Source organism: Nannospalax galili, unplaced genomic scaffold (genome assembly GCF_000622305.1).
Source record: "Nannospalax galili isolate Female #2095 unplaced genomic scaffold, S.galili_v1.0 scaffold1353, whole genome shotgun sequence".
Lineage (NCBI taxonomy): Eukaryota > Metazoa > Chordata > Mammalia > Rodentia > Spalacidae > Nannospalax > Nannospalax galili.
The window spans coordinates 229,210-255,813 of NW_008333501.1; the positions used below are offsets into that span (position 1 = coordinate 229,210).

Consider the following 26,604-nt stretch of genomic DNA (forward strand, 5'->3'; position numbering starts at 1 on the left):
ACTGAAAGGCAGCATGCAGATCAAACCGAGGAGTGGGTAGCAGAGACCCCACCTCTACCCCCAGGCTTCAAGGACGGGCAACATGGCAGGGAGGGGGTTTGAACTTGGACTTGCTGGTCTTGACAGCATGACGCTCAGGAAAGTGATCTGTGACTTTAATAAGGCAGAGGGGCTCAGAGGAATTAGCTGCCTAGGTGATGGGGGCGGGAGATGGATGGAAATGCATCTGTGGCCTGGTGGGCTATGGGCCAGGCTGGGGCCCTTGGGAGGTCGCCTCACCTACAGACCCATGCATTCCCAGACTCTCATCTCCAAAGAGTTTCTCCACCATAGCTTGTGTGTGTGTGTGTGTGTGTGTGTGTGTGTGGTGGTGTGCACAATATGTGCCAATCAGGCCTGCCTGTATACACACACATACACACAGACACTCCCACACACCATGGCAGGATAATATGCCATATGCTCATGTTCATAAAATTTTAAAGGTAAAAGCAGATGTAATTTGACAAATGTGTACATGTGTTGATAGCAACACATGTGTGCACTCCCCACATTCCAGCACTTTGCCTGGCTCTGCTTTTGCCTTCAGGACCTCTCCACATGCACCAGGATGAGAGAGAGAAGCTGCTAGAACACACAAAGACATCTCTTGAAATTTCTTTCTTCTTTTTTGTAATTTGTTCTCTTGGAACCACACCATCTACCACGGCGTCAGCATGGGGTTTTCCTTTGCGAGGTTTTTGGACCGTGTGATAGAAGGAAATCATCCCAGTTCATTGTTGGGCATACCAGCATTGAGAACTGGTCAGGGGCCAGGGGTCAGAGGCAAGACCTCCACCCAGCCCAGCCTACATCCCCCAGGACTTCACCTCCAGGGTGTAGTCCACTCCTGCCCTGACTTCTTACCAGACACCCTCTCTCCCCTCCTGGCCTTTCTTGTGGTTATCTTCCTTTTACAAGGACACTGCATCTCAATGGACAAATGGCTTTTCTATAAGAAAGGCGCAAGATTCCATTCCCACAAGACCCCTGCAGACTTAGAAGACAAAGTTGCCAAAATTCCTGGAGGGAAGCTTCCAAGGGTATGGGCCCCGGAGGGGGCCAGGCAGGAAAGAAACAGACCCTGCTGACTTAAGGAATTCCTCACCCAGGGCGAAAAGCAACCACAGCTTGGGGAGCTGGCAGGCTGCCAGGCTGCCCCACTCACTGTATCACCTAAGCTTTGTATCTACCAGCACCTATGTGCCTGTCCCTGTGCTGAGCATACCACCAGGGTGTACCCAGCACAGTACCTGTGAAGGAGGAGACCAATAGTCACCAAGGGCTGAGGGAACAGGTAAAGAATCGAGCAATGGATGACTGTTTGGACTATAATTGCAGCTGCCCAAATTGACCTACACACATATTCCCTTCAGTCCCAACGCAGGAAGGACAGGGTACCCTTCAGAGTGTTCTGTGGGAAAACCTGTTCTGCAAACAGGGGCAGCTGAACCCAGGTGCCAGGTACTCACTTTGCCTAGAGCTATCCTGACCCCAGCACCCTGGTTATACTATACAACAGGAAGCTCACAGGGCAGAAAAGAGTTGTCAGGGTCTCACCCCTTGTGGGACATCACAGCTCCATGTAGTCCCCACTAAACATGCCATACCTATAAAGACCCTACTTGAAGATCAAGAATCTTTCTGTCTTACAAAGGTAACCAATTTGTCCCAATATGTTGGGACTTTCCCCATTTCAGAACTGAAAATACTGTATTTTAAGGAAGCCGTTCAGTCAGTCCCAGGCAAATTGGAATGGCTAGTTCCTCTGTTCACTCACCCATCAACTGTGAGACCAGGGACTGTCATGGAGCTTTAGTAAATATGCAGTGAACAGTTGTTTAGCCCATGTGTGTACTTGGCTAAATGAAGGCTTTTATTCCTAAGCATCAAAACATCTGGAGGAAGGACAACAGTCTGTCTCATAGTACAGGACAAATTTCATTTCCACTGCAAGGGAGGCAACACAGCTCCACACAGAGCACACATTCCATGCCCTCAAAGATTCCACACCTCAGCCTCTGTTGCACTGGAAGCCTTCAAACATGGCTGCCAGAGCCTGAGCAGGCATGAAAATTTCATAGCACACAGGGACTTCCACACCCTACCAGAAAGGCCCTTCTGTTCCTACCTACACCTGTCCCGCTCCTTCTCAGTCTAGAAACCTCTTTATAAGCAGGTGCCAAGGCCACCACCTCCAAATGGCAGGAAAGAGATGAGGATGCAGGCAGCCTCGTTCATGCCACACCACCTCCCAGGAGCCTTCAAGGCAGAGGCCAGGCCAATGAAGAGGAAGAGTCAAGGCTCCAGCAGGCACAGAAGGCCCACGCACAGTCACAGTACCAAGGGTGTGGGCCAGGATGGAACCAGGACCAAACTATAAGGGACTCTGACATACACAACCAGACAATGGGACACTACAGCTCCAACTGAAGAGGGGATTTAGGGGATTGAAGAGATGGCTGAGCAGTTAAGAACACTGGCTGCTCTTGCAGAGGATCTGGGGTTCAGTCCCAGCACCCACATGGTAGAAAACAACCCTCTGTAATTCCAATTCCAAGAAATCCAATGCCTTCTTATGGCCTCTTCGAGCATTACACAACACAGGTGCACTTACAAACATACAGGCAAAATACACAGGTAAAATAGGAGGGGGGTGTTCGTTGTCAGATGATATCCAAAGTCAGTCTGCAGGAAACAGAGCAGGCTACCCAACAAGACCCTGAATCCAAGACAATGTGGGCTGGAGCGATGGCTCAGCAGTTAAGAGCACTGGATGCTCTTGCTGAGGACCCAGGTTCAGTTCCCAGCACCCACATGGTGGCTAACAAGTGTCCTTAACTCCAGTTCTAGGGGATTTGGTGCCCTCTTCTGGCCTCCGTGGGCACTGCATGACACAGGTGCACTTACTACATGTAGGCAGAACATTCATACATGTAAAATAAAAATAAATAAATAAACCAGGACGATACATGTCAGTGACTACATTGGATCTTCAGATGATGGCTGTTTTTATTCTTGTCTTTACTTAATATACTTCCACAGTAAATTTATACATTTTATATTATGTTTACATTATATGTATTGTAATTTATAAAAAAGGGAACGTATTCTGAAAAATAGGGGCGTGTCCAAGCACTCCTGGGAGCCCTGGAGAAGGAGCAGAGAAGGATGTCTGCCGAGAGATCAGGGAAGGCTTCCAAGAGGACCAAAGGAGGAGTCTGGCTTTGCAGGAGAAGCAAGTTGGGGTGGTGTTCCCAGAGTGGTGCTCTAGGCAGGAAGTCAAGGACATACAGAAGTCAAAGACAACCCAAGGTAGAAAGTAAGGAGATGGGCTGGGAAATGGACGACGCAACCACAAATGGCCACTTAGGGTGAATCTTAGTGTCCAGGGCATAGGAGGCTGGCATCTTCAGCAATGACCCATCACCACTCCCTTCAGTGTGAGGCCATTACCCACCTGTGAAGTGCTGGCCTCTATCTAACAAGCAGGTGCAGTGCCAGATGGATGGAGCCTCCAAGTTCTCGCCACCAAGCCAGCACTGCTACAGCTGCCTGGCCAGGCAGCCAGGCCCACCGCAGCTAACCCCACCCTCAGGCGGTCACAGGGCTTCTAGTCCCATATTCTAAGAGGCTCATCACTTTATGGAGGCCAGACACACTGCCCCTATGCATATCCACCACAGAGCCAGGTGCAGTTTGGGCCTAGGGCCACCTACCACCTGGAGGAGGACTTCCAGCCACTGACAGGGCAGCTGCCACCAAACATAAGAGTCCAGGTGTCAGAAGGAAATTAAAACAACGACCCCGTCACATGTTTTATCATCCATTCATAAAATATGCAAGAGCAAGATGGAAGAAAAATAGGTCATTTCAGTGAGATTTACAGTGACAAGGAAATCTAAACACTACCAGAAGGTCTCCTACCTCCTCCTGGTCTAAAAAGGCCAGTTCTGCCTAGCCTGGGAATATAAGGGGATTCCACAAATGGGCTCAGAGTAGAGTTATAACCCAAGTTATAACACATTGGCACTTCAGCCTCACGTGCCAAGTGATGAACACAAACCCTGAAAGAAAAACCTATCAACAAACACCCAGCAGGATACCCAGGACCGTAAACTCTCCAAAGTAGCTAGAGACCTTTCAAAGACACACCCAACACGTCACCCCCTTGCCTGCCCCTTTCAGGGGCATCCCACTCATCTCAAGAAAAAGCCCCAGCTTCTTCCCATGCAGTCCAAGGTCTTCTGTCATCTGGCCTCAAATAACCTTCAGTCTGACCCTACCCTTGCCTTCAGGGCTCCCAGGTGCTGGCATCCTGGTGTCTCTACTTCTTCAGGACCTCTACATGTCCCACCCAATGGTCCACCACTCTCACCCACTCTTAATCACCTCTGATCCAGAAACAGGAATCTTAAAGGTCCTACATGCTCTGAAGGGGCTAGAGGGATGGCTCAGCAGTTAAGAGCACTGGCTGCTCTTGCAGAGGTTTGATTCCCAGCACTCACATGGCAGCTAACAACTGTCCCTAACTCCAGTTCCAGGGGATCTGATGCCCTCTTCTGACCTCCGAGGGCACTGCATGACATGGGTGCACTTACATATATGCAGGCAAGCTACTCAGACACATAAAATAAAAATAACAAGTAAATCAGGCGTGGTGGCACACACCTTTAATCCTAGCACTTGGGAGGCAGAGGCAGGAAGATTTCTGTGAGTTCAAAGCCAGCCTGGTCTACATAGCAAGTCCCAGGCCAGCTGGGTCTACAGGGAGATCCTGTCTCAAAAAGACCAAATAAATAAATAAATTTTTTAAAACCCTTAAATTAGGGTTTGGCTGTAGCTCGGTGGTAGAGCTCTTGCCCAAGATGCATGAGGACTTAAGTTCAATCCCCAGTCCTGCCAAATAAAAACAATAACAATAATAACCTTAAATTAAGCTCTTGCCCATGGTGCCCTGAGCACTTCCTTGCAGATCTCAGCTCCCTCTTTCTGGCCAGGGGATGCTCTCCCTGCCTCCCTCCACTGCCCACATGCCATGTAGACCACACTGTGCTTTCCCAGCGCCTTCACAGAAGCACAGCTGTACCTTCCCTACAAGCACTTATGGCAGCTATGACATTTCCGTTGTATAGAAGATGCTTAGATTACTATCCTTCCCTCACATACCACCAGCTCCATGGTGGGGGCAAACGCCTGCCTCTTTCAACAGTGTGTCCCTGCCTTAGCACAGGGGCTGGCACATAGCAAGTGTGCAATAAACATTTGATGAGAGAATAAAGAGGCTAATAACTGCATGAATGAATGGGTCAGTCGTCACACTGCAATCATGATCTTCAGAGACAAAAGTAGCCCTTGTTGAGCTCCTAGACTGCACTTCCCCTGGTGAACTGAAGTAGTTCTTTCAGCAAGTGTTTGCGAGGCATCAACTACGTGCTGGGCCAAGCATGAACAAGTCAGACCTTATCCTCCAGCTGCTCGGCCCTGAACAACAGACAGACACAAATGCTGGGACTGAGGCAGGAGGATTCTCATGAGTTCAAGGCCAGCATGCACGATAGAGTGAAACCTAGTGAGGAAAAACATGAAAGCAAGGCTGGATGTGGCTCAGCTGATACAGTGCTTGCTGAGCACAAAGCCCTGGGTCCATCCCCAGCACCACAGAAAACAGCACACGGCTGAACCTTCCTGTAACCCTATTACTCAGAAGGTAGAAGGAGGAAGATCGGGAATTCAAGGTCATTCTTGGCTTAAGAGAATTCAAAGCCAGCCTGGGCTACATGAGTCCATCTCAAATACAAAAAAAAAAAGAAATCCCACATGCTCAGCTCCTGTTCTGTTTTGGGGTTTTTTTGTTTGTTTTGTTTTTGTTTTGTTTTGTTTTGTTTTTTGAGACAGAGTCACTCTCTGTAGCTCCAGGTGCCTGGAACTCGCTATGTAGACCAGGCTGGCCTCAATCTCATAGAGATTCACCTGCCTCTGCCTCCCAAGTGCTGGAATTAAAGGTGTGTGCCATCAGGTCTGCAATCCACACCTGGTTTTTTGTTTTGTTTGTTTTGTTTTGTTTTGTTTTGATTTGATTTGTTTTGTTTTTGGGAAACAGAGCCTATGAGTGCTCGGAAAGCTGGAGATCCAGAGATGGATCTGCACACACTATTCCTCCCCGGGATGCATCTGCTCAAAGGATCCCAAAGTTGAGACAACCAGTCCTTCGGCCATTTTCTTCACTCGGCACAACTTCTGGAAGCTCTGACCACACACTGAGTGTGGTGTCCACCACTGGGATAGGATATGGGGACCAGACCAAGGTTCCTTCCCAAGGTCACATCTTGCTCAGTGGCTTGCAACCAGGTGCAGAACTGCCCTCTGTGGGCATTTTTTCAAGTGCCACTGTCATGGTCTGCATGTTTCTCTCCCTAGAATTCGTATGGTGAAAGCTGACACTGGGAGAGGAGCCCACTGGAGCTTGCTAACTCCTTCCTGCCCTTCTACCATGTGAGGACACACAAGATGACATCTACAAGGCCTTTATCAGATACCAAATCTGCTAGTACCTTTAACTTGGATTTCCCAACCCCCAGAGCTATGAGCAATAAATTTCTACTGCTGATAAAATTACCCAGTCCCAGGCACTTTGTTATAAGAGCCAGAATGGATGAAGATTTTACTGGCATCTAGTGGGCAAGGCCAGTGGTGGTGCACGTCCTGCCAAGGAAGGAACGGTGCCTCACATTAAGATGCGTACTCCAGCATTCATCTGTCAGCTAAAAACAACCAGCAAACGTCCCCCCACTTATACAGGGCTGCTGCGGAGCAGTGAGCCCAAAGACCAAGGACAGCAGCACCTATCCGGAGCGAAGCACCAGATGTATCCAGAAAACCCAATTCCTGTCCAAGCTCTCCTTGCCCGCTGTCCAACCCCTACAGTCTCCTCGCTTATAGTTCCTGGAGTCCTTGCTACTCGAAGTGTGGTCCAAGCCCATAGCACCTGTATCCCAGGGGAGCTCCTGCGAAATGCAGACTCTTAGCCAGCCCAGCGCTGCTAAATTAGAACCTTGACTTTCATCAGATTCCAAGTCAATGGCAATCACTTAGAAGTCTGGGAAGCACTGCCGGAAGCCACGTCAGGACGGCTGTCTGTCCAAAGAGCAGCAGTGCCAGCAGCACTGGCAAGGGAGGTGCCATCCATTCCCAGACCCAATATCTTCGAGTCCCGTATTTCCTACATCTGGGGAGAGAAGGCACAGCACCTCCATGTGGAGCACCTAGGTGCCACGGGGACTTACAGGTGGCTCTGTTCCCAGTGGTGGGCAAACATGATGTAACTGCAACAACAACCCAAACAGGTATCCAGATCTAAGGGACCCAGCTGAGGAGAGCTCCCACGATGCCCCAGGAAGGGTAAGGAGAGACTTCGGCAGTAAAACAGCACTGCTTTTACCCTTCCTGAGCAGCTTGCCAGCCGGAGAGGATGAGGGTAAACTGAAGGCAGGATGTCTTCCTCACAACCATACCGACACCTGTGCTGCACCCCACTACAACCTGAGGATGCTGCACAGCTCAGATCCAGGTCTCATTTCAGCCTCTCTCCCAACTAAATGAGAAGCCACTGGGGAGGCAGGCTTATACTCCTCTTTACAGCCTCCAAATCCCCCAAACTAATCTTGGTACAGGATATGATACCAACTAAGTACCAGGGGTACAACTGTGGCAAAGGGAGGGACGAGACAAAACGGATGGGACAAAAGTGAGATGCAACAGGGTGAGTGGTGGAGGGAAGGATGGGACAGGGCAGAAGCAGTGGGGTAGAAGAATGACGACTAGCCCTTAATAACAGCCCCTTTCCATCAACCATGGAAAAAGGGCCCCTAGGGAGGCATACACACGAATACTTCCTACAGAAAACACTTAGAATTGGTCTAAATGCCCAGTACCAGGGGACCTGCACAAGCCATGGTGCACAGTACATCACACTATGCAGTACCATGTTACAGCTAATAAAGGCCAGGGAGCTCTCTACAGCAAGGCAGGACACTCTCTAAGGCACAGTGCTGAGTGAAAAAAAGCATGCTGCAGACCCACAGATCTATTATGGGATCATTTATTTTTTAATCAAAAATCAATACTACCTCATTTCTACGGATGCAGGTACACTATCTTTCATGAAACGTAAGAGACCACGGATGGTGAACACTGTATTATTTCATGCACACTAAAAAAAAACGAAAACCATTGTAAATTGAGCCACAGGCTCTACTTGGAAGATGTACCTTGATTTCAAAGATGTTAAAGTGTATCTTAAGACCTGTGAACGTGTTCAGTTTTATGTAAATTCCTAGCTTGTGAAGAAGCAGACCCAAACAGTGGCAGCAATTAACCAGAAGGTCCACAGGACAAGGCCTGATCTGTAACCTTTAAAAATTCTGCACATGAGACATTTATGTATTACTTGATGTTTAAATAATGTTCAACTTCAAGTAAAGGAAGACTGAACAGCTCTCTTAGAGGTGAAGAGAGGCCAATGACCGACACCAGTGTGTGGGTCACAGGCACCTTGGGGACTACACCATCTAACTCAGAGGGCAAGTGCAAACTGCAGAGTCCTGTGAGAGGGAGAAGGAAGCTCTAGTCACGTCCAGTGGGAAAAGTGCCATTAAAAAAAAAGAAACAGAACGGGAGGAATTTGACTTGGAGAAGCCAACAGTCACAATCCACTCACAGGCCACCACCAGAGCCGCTGTGGGTTTGGGGTGTGTTGGTGGTCTCCTAAAAGTTGCATCTCTACCCTGGCTGCCCTCTGCAGGAGCACAGTGGAAAGACACAATGCTGGCTTGAATGCACCATGCATGGGGACCTCAACAGACTAGCATTTCTAATTCTACCTCAATAGCCAACTCTGTGCCAGGGACAGCTGAATCTTGGCCCGCAGCAGACGTGTCACCTTGGTGCTCAGACCACAGGTTCCCTTGCCTTATCCTCTGGGGTCCCTGGAGTAGGTTGGTCTGCAACTAGAAACCACAGTCAGTAGAAATTCATAATGAACAATGAGGCTCCATAAAGCATCTTCCAGTTTCTACTTGACTTCTCTGTTGTCACTGTCCCCATGGAGACAGGATCACATTGGTCCAGCGTGATGCTAGCCACAGTGTGCCTTCCATTGCCAACCCCCTAGTAGTTAGTAATTAAGCAGGTAATGGCCTTAATTAGAATAACCTATTCACAACTCCATTTACTCAAACAAAGTTTTGGCAGCTCTAGCTATAATGTGAACAACTCCACCTGCCAAGGACCGGTACCTTGTGTCCGACAAATGTGCAGTGCTGTGGCCAGAGCAGCGCAAGACCAAATCACTGGACACTCAGCCTGCCCTGAGGAAAACCACTGGCTTCTGTAAATGTGGATCTCCCTCTTCCCAAATCTGTGTATAGGCCCCTCATTAAATGTTCCTCATGTCCCTGTCTGAGTTCACCACCTGCTTTCTGTGAGGACCCTGGTCAAGGGGGTATCCCTTAAATCTTTTCTAAACAGTATGTCCACAAGGTGTTTGTTGAGATTGTGATTAAAAGTTGTTAGACAGCTAAGGAGACAGCTCAGTCAGTAAAGTGCTTGCCACACAAGCATGAGGGCCTGAGTTTGGATCCCCAGCAGTCACATAAAAGCTGGTCTGGGAACACATCTGTAACCCTAGCACTGGGTGGTGGAAATAAGTAAATCTGGGAACTTGCGGGCCAATCAGGCTAGCATAAACTGAACTCCAGGTTCACTGAGAGATCCTGTCTCAACTATATGGTGGAAGGTGATAGAGGAAGGCACTCAACATCAACCTCTGGCCTCCACATTGCATACATGTATGCACACAGTTCCAAGCACATGTTCACACATATGAACATGCACATGCACGCACACACACACGCACACACACACACACACCAGATACAAAAGAGGAAAGGAAAACAAACAGAGGAGGCAGAATGAAAGATGGTATCAGTCAGGCCCAAACCAAGGTTGCATCCCCACACTTGGTGATCAGCCTGTTTAGACCAATGACCCCTTCTCTTCTCCTACCATCCTGAAGTGCCCCCAGGGACAATCAAACAGGCTCTGCAGTTTGGTAAAGGGAGGAAGAGTGATACCACAGGTCAACAAACAAGATGTTTATTCAGCTTGTATACGGCCTCCAAGCACCGTCAGACTTGCCATTCTGGGATCCTCAATTCTGTGTCCAGGAGACTTCATGCCTTTCCACTCTTCAGAACAGCTCTCACTCACATGCTGAGGTCACTGGGCATCTGTCCTTGCAGTGAGTATCCCAGGCTGCCATCCTACATTCACCTGCTTAACTCCATTATCTGTCTCTCCTACCAGGGCCATCTCCTTAAGTCACAGCTGTGTTCCTGACACCTAGCTAAGGCCTGGCACATAGTACAGAATAAAGTGAAAACTGGCCTTACAAAGTGCAGAATGCACCTGTACCCTGCAGAAGTGGCACGTGCTCTGCCTTCCCACGGCCCTCCATTTCCCTTCTTCCTGGTGAGGCAGTGTCTAGGGCAGAAGGGTTATGGGGAGGCACAGCCTGGTGGAGCTTGAGGGGCAAAAAACCTTTCCAGGCTAGAGGAGATGTCCAGCCACAAAGATCACAAGAATTCCTGGTCCTCCAGCTACCCAGCAATGAATGGGCCAGCTTTATACCACCCAAGCCACGCCTAACACATCACTCAGCAAATGCTTCCCAGCCACCTACTATGTGCCAGTCCCTCCCTGAGGCCGGGGCAGACACAAATGAGGACAGAGCAGGATGTTGATCTCCACAGGACAACCTTCAGACAAGCTTTCAGAAGAAAATTAAAAAGACAGTTTCCAGTAACAACTACCAGGAAGGAAATCAAACGAGAAAGTTTTGCAAAAAGTGAAGGAGGGAAGAGTAGGCAACACGAAGCCCTGTAAGGGCCTCCAAGTAGAGGGGAGAGGTGGTACAAGGGCCCTAAAGTGTCCTTGAACAAAGCGCACTAAGGAGAACCAGGGGAAGGGAGAGGCAAGCGGACCAGGTCCAAAGGGCAGATGCAGTACAGGGAAGGGTAGGGTCTGAGCAGCTCTGAAAACCACTGTGAACCATGGCTAGGAAGGGGCTGGGAGGCTACAGGCAGGTGCCAAACTTCTCACTTGTACCCTGCTTCCTTCCTCCCACCCACCACCACCCAGACCCTGACGCCTCAGAGGAGTCAGATGGGTCCTGGCAGGTCTGACTTCCTTACACTCGCCAGTTCTGACACATTCAGGCAACTACTTGGTGTGACCCAACTTTCCACATGCAGGGTTTTTAGAAGGGGGGGAGCCGTAGTGGGTATCCCTCGAGCCAGCCTTCTGCTTCCCGGTGCCCTGCTTTCTCTCTCTCCAGCCTCACTCTCCCCAAATGCCTCCAGCCATGGTGTTATTTCCAACTCTAGCCAGTCAACTCCACACTGTGACTGTTTAACACAAAAGGACACATTTTATAATCCTTATGTATTTCCCTTGCCCAAACCTAAAGTGGGGACACTGCCAGAAGCCTCAATCAAAACTCCCATTTTATTCAGGTCAGTGCCAGAGCTACATTTCAGAAGGCCTTGTGTTTTGTCCTGAACCCTGGCTCCTCCGTCTTGTCTATTCTCTCAACAGGAGCTACATGGAGACTTGTCCACAGGCAGAGGCCTCAGAGCCCAGGCAAGGTGGAATCGCACTGAGCACGAACCCCTGCTGGCTGCTTGCCTTGAACTGCACACACCAGCAGGAGGGAAATAAATTTGGTTGGTTTCTCATTTTGTTTGGGGATGTCCTTTATTTTGTTGTGTTAGGGTGTCATTTCAGGGATGCCAATCAGAATTTGAAGGAATCTGAAAAAAGAAATCAATCAGTACCCATCCCTGGGCCTCTAGGCCTCCCCACCCTCTACCCCCGCCACTTCTGATGCTTTGTCCTGGGCTTGCAAAGACTGTCACCAACCAGGAAGAAACTTCTCCTACAGCATGGAGGTCCATGTGGCTTCTAGAATTTGGCCCCCATTCTGTCCCTTAAAAAAATCAAGGTCAGGATCCCTACTTGTCCATGCATCTGCTACACAGCTTTGACATGGCTTCCTCCAGGCAGCCGCTCCGTCAGTGTGCCATCCAGAAGCCACAGAAAAGCTGGAAGCTTATTCAGCTTTGCACCATGATCAGAGCAGCAGGTTTCCACTGAGCTGCAGTGTAGGGGACCAAACCCGGAGCTTGTTGGGCAAGCACTGAATCACTGAGCTACAGCCCCGGCCACACACCTTTACCTATCCCTGAGTGCACATCGCCCACTCTGGGACCTTCAATGTTGCTCTAGATTCAAAGATCCAAGTTCCTTCCCTCTTTGAGCTGCTGCCGCCTGCCAGCACTCTTATTTGTACTAATAGCACCCCAACTTCCACTGGGGAACTCTGATCTGGTCTTAGTCAAAAGTCTAATCCACTCATCAATGACGGGAGATGAAGGGAGACGGGCTCCAGCAGCCTTCACCACAGTCCCAGGATTCAGCAACCTCTGAATCTAATCCTACACGATCAACTCAATTGCCCTGCTTGATATAAGCAATACTGGACTTGGTTTTCTAGCACTGGCCACCAAGTAATCTCCAAAGCCATGATTTTAAGTCCTCCCTGTCTTCCAACAGCACAAGGGTAAGGAGGCATACTACGTCCTTTGAGCTTCTGCTTGTGCAGCCTGAGTTTGCTGTTTTGATTGCTCTTCTTCACCCCCAATCACCCCTGCAGGCCTTGAACAGAATCAAGTCTCAGAAGTTCAAAAGTGATGGCTCATTGGTTAAGAGCACTGGCTGTTCTTACAGAGGACCGGGATTCGATTCCCAGCACCCACACAGTAGCTAACAACCATCCATAACTACAGTTTCAGGGGATCCAACACCCTCTTCTGTCCTCCACCAGCGTTGCACAACACGGATGCAGGCAATATACTCACACACATAAAATAAAAATAATAATTTTTTTAAAGTACAAAAAACAGAGGGAAAAGTGTTAGTTCAAAAGCCCACTGAAAAATTATACACACAATACCTCTACATGTGTCCATGTGTGTAGATGAAGGCTGTATAACAAGAAAAGGTGCCAGACAGGAGAAGCCTCCCTTTGAGTTGTTGACTGAGACAGTTCAAGAGACTCATAAAATTACATGGGCGATTGCCACAACCCTTGATTGCCTCCCAGAACTTGAAGGTAAGACCTTATTATTGAAGGTAGGCTATACTTTGGGCACAGGACTTGGAGCAATGGTGCTGAGACTGACCTGGAAGGCACCGCTCTGAAGCCTTGCTCTCATAGTTCTAGAGGACACTATGCAAGCTCCTAAGGGACCATCGATCAATGGTCCAACCCCAGCTTTAAGGCCTAATAACCACAACAATGACCGGCACAGCAAACTACACTGGGGCAGCAGTGGCACTTTTATCTTAGGGGTAATCGACAGCTACCTGACTGCACTTAAAGCCCACTCAATGGGTGGGAACTCATGTGTGGTACTATAAACATAATCAAATACACATGATTGGAGAGGTCACAGATCTTAGAGAAAACCCTAAGGCTGCCACATCCCTAGACAAATGTAATTTCTTATAACATGCTAAATATGGATCCTTATATTTACAGACAAGTATGCCAGTCACCACTCATCAAAGAAGCTTCTTTTGCAACAGATGGAGATTGTTACAGAGTTCCACAACTGTCACACACAGAGAATAAGTATCTGTGAGATGCCCAACCCTAAGTGACACATCTTCAATGGAACCTCTACACCTGAGGCTCACAGAGCAGAGTGGAACAAAGGGTAGAGAGAACACTAATGCATCTCTCGACTCTCATCAACAGTGCTCCCTCATGCAAGAGGGCAGAGAACACAAAAGGACACAAATGTGAGTGTCTGCAGAGTGAGGGTTCTTGAACAGGACTCCTCTATTAAACTGCACCCATTCAGAGCCCAGGGATCACTGTGGAAGAGGAGACAGGGGAGGAGGCGCATGACCATATGGAAAGAGTCTTACAGGTTCCTGGAACCTTGCTCATATGAACTTACAGCAATGGTGTCAGCAGGCACAGGACCCATGCAAACTCAAGCAGACAAAAAACCCAGCATAGAACTGGGAAAATGGGCAGCAGGCCCCAATCTTAGCTAAAGAACTATTGGCAGCTGGTTACTACTGGGTGAAGAAGAGCTGATCTTTAAGGGAGGGACTCTAGGCTTGCTATTGGCTGACTAGAACGTGCACTGAAGGACATGTGGATTTACTAACTTGACTCAATAAGCCTTAATATAAATGACAGAATGCATGAAATCTGGTGGGGGTGTTATGGAGGGGTGTGGGGGTATAGAGATGATTAAGACGTTGTGTGTGAAATACACAACAATTCAGGGGGGCTGGAGAGATGGCTCAGCACCAACTGCTCTTGCAGAGGACCCAGGTTCGATTCCCAGCACCCACACGGGGGCTACGAACCATCCTTAACTCCAGTTCCAGGGGAATCCGAAGTCTTCTTCTGACCTCCACGGCATTGCACGACACGGGTGCATTCACATACATGCAGGCAATACACTCATATACATAAAAAATAAATAAATAAATGATTTTTTTTTTTTAATTTCAGTCAAAAGAAATTACATTAACCTAGGGTCTCTATGTGCCAGGCAACCAAACAACTTGTTGCGACTTCATCTTTCAGCTCAGTTATGCTCTCTGGACAGGAAAAGATGACCACACAAACACACATGAACACACCCACATGCATGCACAGTGGGTGTGGCATCACTACTTGCATTATAGAAACTCCTGAACCGTAATGCACAAGGTCAGGCTGAACTCAGGCCTCAACGTCCCACTTCATGTGCATCCTGGGTCCAACAACAAGAAGTCAACAGAAGTTTAGGAAGATGATGACAGCAAGCAAAAGCCTGCCTGTGAGAAGCAACCTGGCCTACCCCACTCCCCAGAGCTGTCTCAGTCTCTGCTCATTGAGGGTGTTTGCACAAGATACACACCAAGTCAAGCACTGCACCTGATTCCACCCTGGACCACCAAAGCAAGCTCAGTGATGGGAAAAAAAACAAAACAACAACAAAAAAAATCAACAAGGTAGCACACTGTCCATGCAGGAAAGAAATAAAAACTTCCCTTTCCTTAAGAAAGTCCTCGGGATCGAGACCTACGTATGGATACAGACTCTCCTATGGCCCAGTGCCACCATGCCATCTACAGTGCTGATCTGTTAGGCAATTGTGAGGAGGCACACCAGTCAACACCCAGACAGCACAGTTTGCTCTGTGCAACTGGGTCAAGAGGCACATCTATTCACAGAGGCTGAGTAAAACATCCAGCCTAAAGTACAAGCCCCATCACACACATGGCACCAGGAACCCCGCATGCTGCCTGGACCAGCTCAGACCTTCAGGCCACGGCAGCCTGCTGGCCTCCTCACACCTGCTAATGTGAAGCTGAAGGCAGAGGACAGGCATTTGGGGAAGGTATGTACACCCCCATCAGCCAGGCTGACCAGGTCAGCACCTCACCTTCACCAGAAGAGGACCTGACCTTGCAAGCTCTTCCACTTCCTTCCCAAATAGCAACCTACTAGCAGGCCTATACACACAGTCAGTGTCTTCCTGGAGACTTAGCCACTAGAGGAGGCTGCTTAAAAGCTATCTAAGGCAACTCAACTTACAAGTCAAAGAGTTCTTTGAATACACGCCTTCTTCTATTACAGGCTCTGCATCAAGAAGGGCCCCCATTCATAGTACATGCTAAATAACACTTATGAGATGAAGATGGCCCATCTTCTCCATCTCTAAACTTCTCTTCTGGGACACATGATAATTGAAGACCTATCATTTGCTGTGGCTACCCAGAACCCAAAACACTTTCACCAAGGTGTTTCTTCATTCACCTTGATGTGGGCACCTCTTTGCCTCCCTGTGACAAGATCAGCAAGGATTTATGGAGTACCTACTGTGTGCTCTAGCCACAGGCAAAGACTATCTTGACAACAACAACAAGAAGAAGATCCAAACCTGGACATCAAAGGTATCTATCACAAGCAAGATGACGGGCTGCCAAGTGTCTTGATCTTTGTCAATCTGGTATGTTAAAAATGGTATTTCCCTATGGCTTAAATTTATAGTTTTCTTATTATAAATGGGGCTCTGAATCTTTTTAAATGTTTAAGATCCCACTAGTATTTCCTTTTCTGGTTCCATTTCTATCCTTTGCACGTGGGAGATATTCAAAATATCTAACCACCAGTGTAGCACCAACCAATCAGAGAACATACTGGCCTTGGGCAGGGCAGGCATCTCGAGTAGCTTGGCTGTGTCTTAGCCCAGGCTCTGTCCTGTTCTCCTGCTGATTTATTGGCTATTTTCTTAATGTTTATCAGAGCTTCTTACACACTAAGAAAAATATCTTTTGCTTGGGGTATGTGTCTTGTTTGATTTATTATGGTGGTCGCAATGCAGTACTTTTTTGTTTTTATGTAGTTAGATGTTTCCATCACCTGTTTTACGGCTTCCAGGTTTGGGGTAATATTTAGAGAGGCCTTCCTCACTCTGAGCCTATTAAATTCATTTTTTTTAAATCTCTCCTATGTTTCCTTTAAGCATTTTTAAGTTTTCTTTTTCTGTTTAGATTTCTAATCCAGTCTGGATTTCTTTTGAGCTCAGGAATAAGGGAGGGATCCAACTTCTCTTTAAACAGGACAGCCACTCTCTTAATCCTGATTACAGTTCCTTAGTGATCCATGTGTCCCTGCGCCCTAGGTTTCCAGCTGTGTCTGGGCCTGTTCTGGGCTCATCTCTACCCCCTTGGTCTGTCCCCAGCCACTCAGAATCCACTGGCTCCAGCACAAGTTTATCTGGACACCGTCCCTTCCTGCCCCCCACTCCCCGCCACACTCCTTTCCCTGAACCTTCACACCCACTTTTCAGGAACCTTAATTTGTTGATGGCTGGACAAACCCCACTGCACTCTCAACTCCTTAAAGTTAGGTTAACTTAGGAGAAATGAGCGCTTCCCCCAGGCCTAAGGCCTCTTTTATTTCTTTCTCTCCCTTTAGTTCCCTCCAGTAGTCGGTGGCATGTGTCTGCCCCAACTAGATACAGATGTCTTTTCACTCGGTTTGCGTTCCTGGCTTCTATACATTTTGTGGCTAACACCATGGGGACCATTTCTTGCTGTTTTCTAACTAGACACTATCTGCACACAGGAAAGCTCCTAATGTGTGAGATTAATTGTGCTCAAGCCCCCAGGCCTTCTGCATTGCTTGGTATTGACTGCTCACTGTTAGAAGGAAGACACGCTCTGTACCTGTGTATTTGGCAGCACAGTGCCCAGCGCCTGGCTCCAGCCCTGCTCTACATCGCCCACATGGAGCCAGGATGAGGGGTGCCCCAAGCCAATAAGGCAGGGAGGGCCCCCAATGCTGTTAGAGCAAGAAAAGAGGCGTGAGCCAGCACACAAAGGCAAGCCCTGGCCAGCAGCAACAGGAGCGAGGCAGACAGAGGTGCCAGCCTTCATGCAGCCCCAGACCTGTAATTGGGGCCCACAGGTCACTCTGGCCGCAGCTGAACAAACCAGGGTATAATTAACTTTCCACTTGCCTTTTGCTGTGACAGCACCTCACCTTCACCAGAAGAGGACTGCTGGCCTTTCAGAAGGACTGGGAACGGTTCTCAGTCCTCAGAAAGGGGCAACGGAAGAGAGGCCACAACAATAACCCAGGACAACACACATTTTGCTGCTTCTACTTAAACAAAGTCGGCTCTTGTGTGGCGTTTTTAGTTGGGCCTTCAGAGAAGCTGTGCTTGGAGTTTGGTTTGGAACTCCTAGAAGTCCCCAGCCTGTGTTCTTGCAACAAGCTGTTCAGACTTCATGTCACCTTTTCTCTCAGGTTGTAACTCTGAGTGGGATTCCTTAACTCTGACGCTTAGTTGCCCAATGTGTAAAATAGCAAAGAATGATGAAAAATCACTACCTCTTGCTAGATTGTGGTGAAGACTAAAGGAGATTACTCATTCATTCAATGAGCATGTATTAAGCACCAGTATTCACCAGGCACTGGGCTAGAACATAACAGAGCATAACCAACATGGTTCTTATCCTCAGGTATAATGAGGGACAGAGACAGGAAGTGGTTAAAAAGCCATTAGAGGCCAGGCGTGGTAGCGCACGCCTTTAATCCCAGCATTGAGGAGGCAGAAGCAGGCGGATCTTTGTGAGTTCGAAGCCAGCCTGGTCCACATAGTGAGTTCCGGGATAGCTGGGGCTACAAGAAAGCCCTGTCTCAGAAAGACAAAACAAAAACACAAAAACATTAGTGAATCACTGTAGAAACTGACAGGGGTGTGGACCCAGGGTGTGGGGACTACAGAGTGCAATCAGGGAGGGCTGCAGGGGCCAGGCTCCAGGCAGTTCCACAGTGCCCTGCACATAGTAAGGGCTAAATATGTACAGAGTGGCAGGCCAGCACCATAGCATACGGGGGAAATATCTGCTTACATATTCACTCTAAGCACCAGATCATTCAGACGGCAGCAAGGACCTCATGGGCCTCAGTACTGCCCCTCTACAGCCAGCCCTGAGCCAGAACAAAGTCAGAGATGAGGAAATGGCGGCCGAGGTGAAGAAATCAGGCTCAGCTCCACACCACACCTACAGGCTGTGTCTAGTCCACGGATCAGGTGTCCGCAGCCCTATGGTCTTTCTATAGAGGCTTCACGTGCCTCTCCCTCCCTGTAATGAAAACCCGGACATGTCCGCTGTCCCTTTAACAAAAAGGCCAAGGCCTCCAAAAGTCATCAGTTGTTCAACCTGGAAACCAGGTTCGTTGCAATACAGGTTGACAGTCAGCTTTGGGCACAATCAGAAGTATCACTGGGAAAGTCAGGTCTGAAAACATTACAAAGGCACGGAGAGAGCACCCACATCCTCAGGCAGTCAGCCTCATTCAATTAGGCCAAAGCAACAGAGAGTCGAAATCACAGACTAGCCTCAAAAGGTGGCACCGGTGCCAGGAAATAAAAGATTCCATCTGAATTTATACTAAAGGTCCACAGTGACCATCTTCAATGGAACATAAACATCGGAATCTGCCCCTGGCCAAATGCACCTGCTTCTATGGAGCCCCAGGCAGTGCCCAGAGACACGTTCTGAAGTCACTGAAGTCCCTCAGCTCCCCACTGCAACCATTTCTAGCACTCACATCTGTATAGCCAGCACTATCACAAATTGTGTGTGCACAAATTTCAGTCCACTCCCTATTCCAACATTCGAGACAATGGAACCTGAATTAGTGAGAGTTTTCTGTGAGCAGCAATTCACACAGTCACCAAATCCACTGGCTTCTCCTGACATGGTGCCCACAAGTCATGTCTCCACAGGCACAGCAAGCCAGCAGGTCAGCACTACAGTTTCATCATGTTCATAGGATGTGGACACAGTCCCAGCCACCCCAGCTTCCTCCCCTTTGAGCACCACTATTTGAAAGTAAGAGCCCCTCTCCCAAACTCCCCAAAAGAAGACCGCACAGCAACATGAGAATCTACCCAGAAAGTGTTAAGCATCAAACGAAGGGTACTTTTGGGTCTTGGTGCATGCTCGCAACTCCAAGCATGGAAGTGTCTATTATCCTGTGGGCAGGGGCTGAAGAGAAGCAAGAAAAGAAGGCATGAGAACAAACAAAGAACACAGGACTTTACCTTGCTTCCCTTCACATCATAAAAATGGGTTGGTAATGTGGGGTAGGGATGGGGCAGAATTTGATGGGATTGTCTGAGTTCTTCAAGACCATGCTTTAATAATATATGAGTGACTGACCACTCCTGCCAAGATACCTTCTGAGACTGACGGGAAATGAGAGCTCCTCAGAAGAGGCCTAGGTGCCAGGTGTGTGGGGGTCCTACTTAGGAATCCCGTTGCCACCTTTGGGCACAAAGCTCCCCTTCCATAGTGAGTATCCTCCACTTGGGACTGTCCCCAAACCCTGCAGTTCCTTCCTCAGATGCTGATCAAACCAATCACCCCTAACTGCTTCAGAAAAGAGTTCAGAGATCCTACTATGGTTTGAATCAGAGATGTCCCCTGAAGTCTCCATTGTTGGAGGCTGGATTGCCAGCTGATGGGCTTTTGGAAGTGACGATGAAGACTCTGATCTAATCAATGGATTAATCCCTTGATGGATTCATCTTATGATAGCATTACTGGGAGGTGATGGAACCTAGCTGGGGGATGTAAACCAGTGGGGATATGCCTTGGAAGTATACCATCCCCAGTACGTTCATTATTCATATTCTCTCTCCCTCTCTTTCTCTCTCTCTCCTTCCCTCATGCCCTCCCACCATGAGGTGAGCTACTTTGCTCTGCCACACCCTTTCTCCACGAGGGTCTACCTCATCAGGGTCCAGAAACAAAAGAGACGGCTGACCAAACACTGAAATCTCTGAAACTGTGAGCCAAAATAAATCCTTCCTCATTTAAGTTGTGTTTCTCAGGTCATAGCAAAGAAAAACCACAGGTCCTTCCGCTTAAACAATTTTAAATAGACTATACTGAAGAGCAATCCCCGGGGCTGGGGGAATGGCTCAGTAGCTGAAGTGCTTGTCACAAAAATATGAGGACCTGAGTTCAATCTTCAGTACCCTCATGAAGAGCTGGGCATAGTGGCACATGCTTGTAATCCCAGAACTGAGAAGGCAGAGACAGGTGGATCCCTGGAACTCACAGGCCAGTCATCCAGCCTAACCTAATCAGTGAGGCCCAGGTTCCAGGGAGAGCTGTCCAAAATTTAAAAAAAAAAAAAAAAAAAAAAGCTGGGCAGCTCCTGAGGAATAACTGTCCCTCACACATAAGTGCACACATGTGTCATACATATACCTGTATACACATAAAAAATATTTTGAAGAAATCATTTCCCATGAAGACATCCCATCACAGCCCTCTACCCACCAAGCCAGCTTCGTGGGTGGGCTCCCTTCCTCCTCCAGCAGTGCTGGCCTCAGCAGGGGATAAGGTTTCTATTCTGAAAGAAGCGGATGTCAGGAAGTACAGGCGCTGCTCCTCTTGGGCCCCAGGTTCTCAACAGCAGGGAAAGCCTCTGATACCAGGAAATGCATTTTTGGTCCCCAGCCTCCAGGGATGGCTAAGGGGCTAGCCACCATTTAGTGGCTAAATTCCCCCACTTTAACCAATCCTGCTTATCCAGTAAACCTCCCAAAAGGGAGATTTGGTGAGAAGCAGGTGTAGGCAGTTAGAAGGGTAGCATGCAGAGGGCAGGAAGCTCCATGCCTCTTCCCTACACTTCGTCCTACATCTCTGAATCTACATGCTCCGTAACAGATTTTACAGTAAGTTGGTAGATGTAAGTGTTTCCTTGCGCTCCCTGAGCCACTTTAGCAAACTGTTCAAGCCCAATGCAGGGGTATAAGACCCCGATGTATAGTCCGATGGTCAAAAGCATAAGTCAGAGCCTAAGCTTACAATTCCAACTGGGAGAACACAACAATCCCAGGACTGAGCCCTCAACCTAGGATACCAAGGCTTTCTCCAAACAGGTGATGTCAGAGCTAGATTAGATCAGAGGACACCACATTGGATCCCACTGCTTAGTAGGATGGCTGTTGGTAGGGGTAAATTCCACAACTTTAGTAAAACTCAGGTGTGTTCTGTGCTGAGTCCTAGGTGGGAGCATAGAGTAGACACTGCGCTTTTCTTGTTTTCAGATATAAGATTGAACATATGATGACCTGGTTGGCAGGAACCTCAACTGAGTGCCTCCCCCACTCACCACAGGCTTCACTAAGCACAGGCCTCTTTCAGCACAGGCCTCACACACACACAGGCCTCTCTGGCTTTCTGCCAGAGTGGATGCACCTGCATCAACTCCTGTACAGTATCCAACAGAAAGCAGGGCTGGTGATCTCTATCTGTTGACCAATGGTGAGCCCCACCAGGGAAGCTGAGATACTTTACTTTTACATCAACTTCAATACAAAGGCAAAAGTCAAGTTCCCCATAATACCTTACACTGAAGCCCAATGTATAGAATAGTACTTACTGGTAAGAAAAAAATAGCTTGAACCAGCCAGGGCAACTCAGAGTGAAAGGAATACCCTGGCCTACACACAACAGCTCGCAATGCAGCTGGTAAACCAGGGAGGGTGTAGCACACCCTAGACAGGGAAGGATTTGAGGCAATACCCACACAATTCCCAGTGGCCCATCTCAGTGACCCTATCAATGGAGTCCTGGGGGAATTCTACATGTCTCAGACTATCACACCTTCGCCAGGCAATAATGAACGTCTACGGGATGCTATTAGTCAAGGTCGCTTCTCATACTCTACTCCCTTCCAATGCTCCAGGGTTTGGAGGTGCTCCTGGCTGCACCATCCCGATGGAGGTTGTTAGTGGGGTCCTGTTAGTAAGGAGGCAGACCTACCACCAGCATTGATACAAGTGGCTAGGGACCCTGGAAACAGGCTGCTGCAGAGTTTAGCACACTGGAGGCCTGCCAGTTAGAAGAAAAGTTGCCCAGCTGAAGCACTTGGCTGTCCACTCTTATTTCTGACAGAGACCCTGGGCCCAGTCCATGGCCCCAAGTCTCATGGTTTCTTCTCAACCTAGAAACACACTAACATTGTTAAAAGTGTGGTGAACAGGCATCAGACTCAACTTGCTACTGAGAGCTGGAAGAAGGTAATGTGAGAGATGGTCCTGCCCCAGGACCTGCTGAGACAGGAGGCTGCTGCTAGGCAGAGACCCAGGCATTCCTAGGGGCCTTGCTGCCCTCCATTGAGAAAAAGGAGGAGAATATCCCTAATTAAATCAGGTGATGACCTTTAAAGTTAGTGGAAATATCTCAGTCTCGTGTAGTTAAGATTCTACCCCAGTCACTGACTAACTTGAGAAACAATCCATATCTATCATTTCCTCAAGTACAATAAAGTCCTGTGGTCCAAGTCCTGATTAAGTCACGAAATATGACCTTGATAAAGCAGTTGGCTTTCCCTCTTTTTGCCTTAGTATTTACTTTGAGAAATGAGGAACCTGGAAAAGCTAACCCTATAAGATCCTTCCTATTCCAAGCTTAGAATTCAATCACAAATTCTAAATGATTGGGGTTTGGGTTCCTGGGCACCAAAAAAGTTCAAAACCTTAGAGTCCTCAAAGGTCCTTTTTTTTCCTATGTGCTGCCTACAGATGCTGAGAACAAGACTTGCTCTGTCCAGGGCTATGCAGGAACTAATGTCACCACAGGGCAACTCATAGCAATTTCCCAAATCCTTGGCTTCAAATTTTCAAGATGACTTGAGGAACAGGGTAAGCAGGAGTTTTGAGTTTCAAACTCAAATATTCTGCTTCCTACCAGGATACTGTCTCCCAAATGAACGACAGGTCACTTTTAGGCTTCTTAAAACTGGCCTGAGGTTTACAGGCCCCTTCCCCACAACTAGGATCCAAAGGGTTTCACTGATAACCATAATGAAAGGAAGTATATCTCAGGATAGTTGTAAAAGGAACACAACTATCATGGGTTCCCTCTGTAAACCTCAGAACCCAGAAATGAATGAGCCTCTGTAGTATGGCCTCCAGGTCCCAAGGAATTCACCTGTCCCCAGTTCCCCATTCACCAGATGCAAACGGGGGAGGTGCTCATGAAAGCTTAAGCAGTTCTTGGTGATACCATGCCCCAGCACACCAGCTCCAAAGCACTGAGTACTTGCAGACCAGGGCTGCAGTCATCTCTGTACTCTTCCTACTTGGGGATAGGAAGCCAAGTCCAGAGTGGACCTGGATCGCCTCTGCACAGATTGTCCTTGGCCTTTGAAACTCCCCCATCCTATCCCAAACCCTGCTTCTCAGCTCACGGCTTTGCCCAGCTTTGCACACTTAAGCTGCTTGACTTTGCACTAACAACCTCATAATTACTAGGTTTCAAAAGGCTTTCCAGAAATCTGGGGTGCAGACTCACCCACTTATTATGGTCCATGTACTGTGAAGGATGTTAGGTGAGACAGGGACAGGGCACCTCAACCTAATTCCTGCCTGCCAGGAAGCTGTGGCTTTTATTTTTAATTTTATTTAAAAGGAGGATACAGGGTACCCAAGACACCACAATAAAATGACATTAACTGTAAAATTACATTATTAATTCTTTAATCTCACTTGAGGCTTCAAGCTGTTGCTATGTCCAATTATCCGTGTAACCACCTGTCAGAATCCCGGCGCTATTTAGCATTACCTCCAGGACAGCGGTGGGCGCGGTGGCCTGTCAGGTCCGCCAGAGACTCGAAGTCCTGCTGACAGTGATCGCAGGTGTAAATTGACTCATCTTCCACGTCTTCATCGTCCTCATTTCTCTCCTCTTGACTTGTCACGCTGTTCCTGTCTTCCAGCGCACGGCTGGTTTTCCGATCGCACTCTGGCTCTCCTTCTAGGCCCCCTGCCAACAGGAAGAATACAGTCCATGTCAGCTGACAGGGTCTTGGGAAAGGGGTTTAAAAGAATCGCCCAGCATTTATTAAGATACATTTAATTACTCTACCTCCTGGGGTCCATTATTCTTGACACCTCTCGGTATATTAATATATGGGGGGGGGGAGTTGTAGCATGTGGTGCAGTAATTCTCAACTAGATTCTTTAATTCATGGTGCAAATCTTCTAGGGGGACTTCCTGTCATCTTCCCTCTATGCACAGCTGCCAGGGGTTGTGACCCATCCGAGAAATGAGAACACCTTAGCATTTGTCTCCTAAAATCCTAATTCTATGACACACCTCTCCAAAGCCCCCACAGTTGCTCCTGACACACCTCAACTTGCAGTGTTCCCCAGAGCCCTGCAGTTTGGAGCTGGAACATCTTAGCTATATTGGCCCTCCACACACCATGTCTTCCAATACAATAATGTTGGCTCAGGTCTTTATAAAGGTGTCTTGTCACTAGAATAAAGAAAGGGCATGTATTTGAAGGACCCAGGATGGTCAAATCCAAAGCTTGAATGGAGCCAGATATAGTGGTACACTGAAATCCCAACCCTGGAGAAGCTGAGGTAGGCAGATTTCCAGTTCAAGGCCAGCCTGGCCCATAGAACTAGACCCTGTCTCAAAACAACAAAACAACAACAAAACATGGGCATGTCAAGTCACTCCCCAGTGACCAGAGAGTCACTTAAACAGTAAACACCAGGCTTGAATAACTGTAGCAGTCTCTCTAAAGTTAACAACTCTGAACCTGGCCCTGTGCAGTGAGTGAGCTACTAAAGAATGGAGGAAAGTGGCTTGTGACTACACTTCACATGATCAAATGAAGCCCTGCATTTGAGCAGTGTTCTGTGCTTCCCAAAGCCATGATTCTACGTACACAGCCTCATTTCACGGTCTCACATATCCTAGAGCTAAGAGGGAGCTCAAGAGGTTGTGTGGCCTCACACACAGAACCTCGCAGAGAGGGACAGCTCTGTGAGTCCCATTTCACAAGTAAGGCACCACATATCTAGCCAGGGGGCAACATCCCAGCAATGTCCATAATCTGACTTCTGTCTAGCTCAAGGCCCTACACATCTGTGGAAACGGAACACAGTCTCAATCTTTGAGATTAACAGAACTTGTAAATCAACATGCAGAAAGAAAAAATAACATGGTACATAAACAACACATAATGTGTTAGCAATCCTCATTAATGTCAGTGGCTTAAACGTGTCCTTTAAAACAGAGGGACCCTTGAATTGGATTGGAAAAACAAAGTGTCTACTTTTGTCCAGGCTTGTCCTGGAACTCATACCCACCAGTCAAAAAACAGGCAGCACTGATTTAAATCAAATAAAGAGATCTCCAGCATGCATAAATATATATATGCAAATATATATGCATATGCAAAAGTGCATGCATGTGTATATCTATATTCACATAACTGCAAATTATAGAAAAAGGCTCAGCACACAACCTTTAAACTCCCGAGGGCCAGTCCCCAAAGCATAAGAGAAAGGCATGAAGCTAAGAACACATTCAATTCGAGGTGGAAAGCACAATCCCATAAATATTTCAATTTAGAAACAGATACTGTTATAAGGGCTTTATTTCTCCTGCTTGCACAGAACAGATACTTCCAAACCCCCAACATAAGAGCCAGGGAACACAAATCAGCTCATCAGAGAACCAGCTGCCGCCTTCCATGGCAGAGAGGAGTGCAGGACACTCGGCAGAGGCGGTGAAAATCAATGCTTCCATTTGTGGCCCATCAAAACATCTCTCTTCTTACCAATTAAGGGACGTACAATTTTTAGGTTCTTCTATTACCCGAACAAACCAACTCCTGGCAATACAGAAATCCCATTAAAAGCAGGGCAACATATTTATCTCAGGGAATCTGATCTGTGGCAGCATGAAGAAATAGAAGGTAAAGAAATGAGAAATGTCATTCAGAGCCTTCAATATTATAATCACACAACATGGTTACACAGGCAAGCACTGGTCTCTAAAATTCTTAGTTTATTATCGCTCTCTTTATATATATATATA

At 47.9% G+C, this 26,604-nt stretch overlaps 1 protein-coding gene across 1 annotated transcript in view; it reads right to left on the minus strand.

Moving 5' to 3' along the window:
* Window positions 1-26,604, minus strand: part of Znf423 (zinc finger protein 423) — a 250,663-nt gene that overhangs the window by 181,221 nt on the left and 42,838 nt on the right. The window contains exon 2 of the mRNA XM_008828300.1: window positions 24,331-24,531. The gene's annotated coding sequence lies outside the window, so the exon portion shown is untranslated. The remainder of the gene's footprint in view (window positions 1-24,330; window positions 24,532-26,604) is intronic.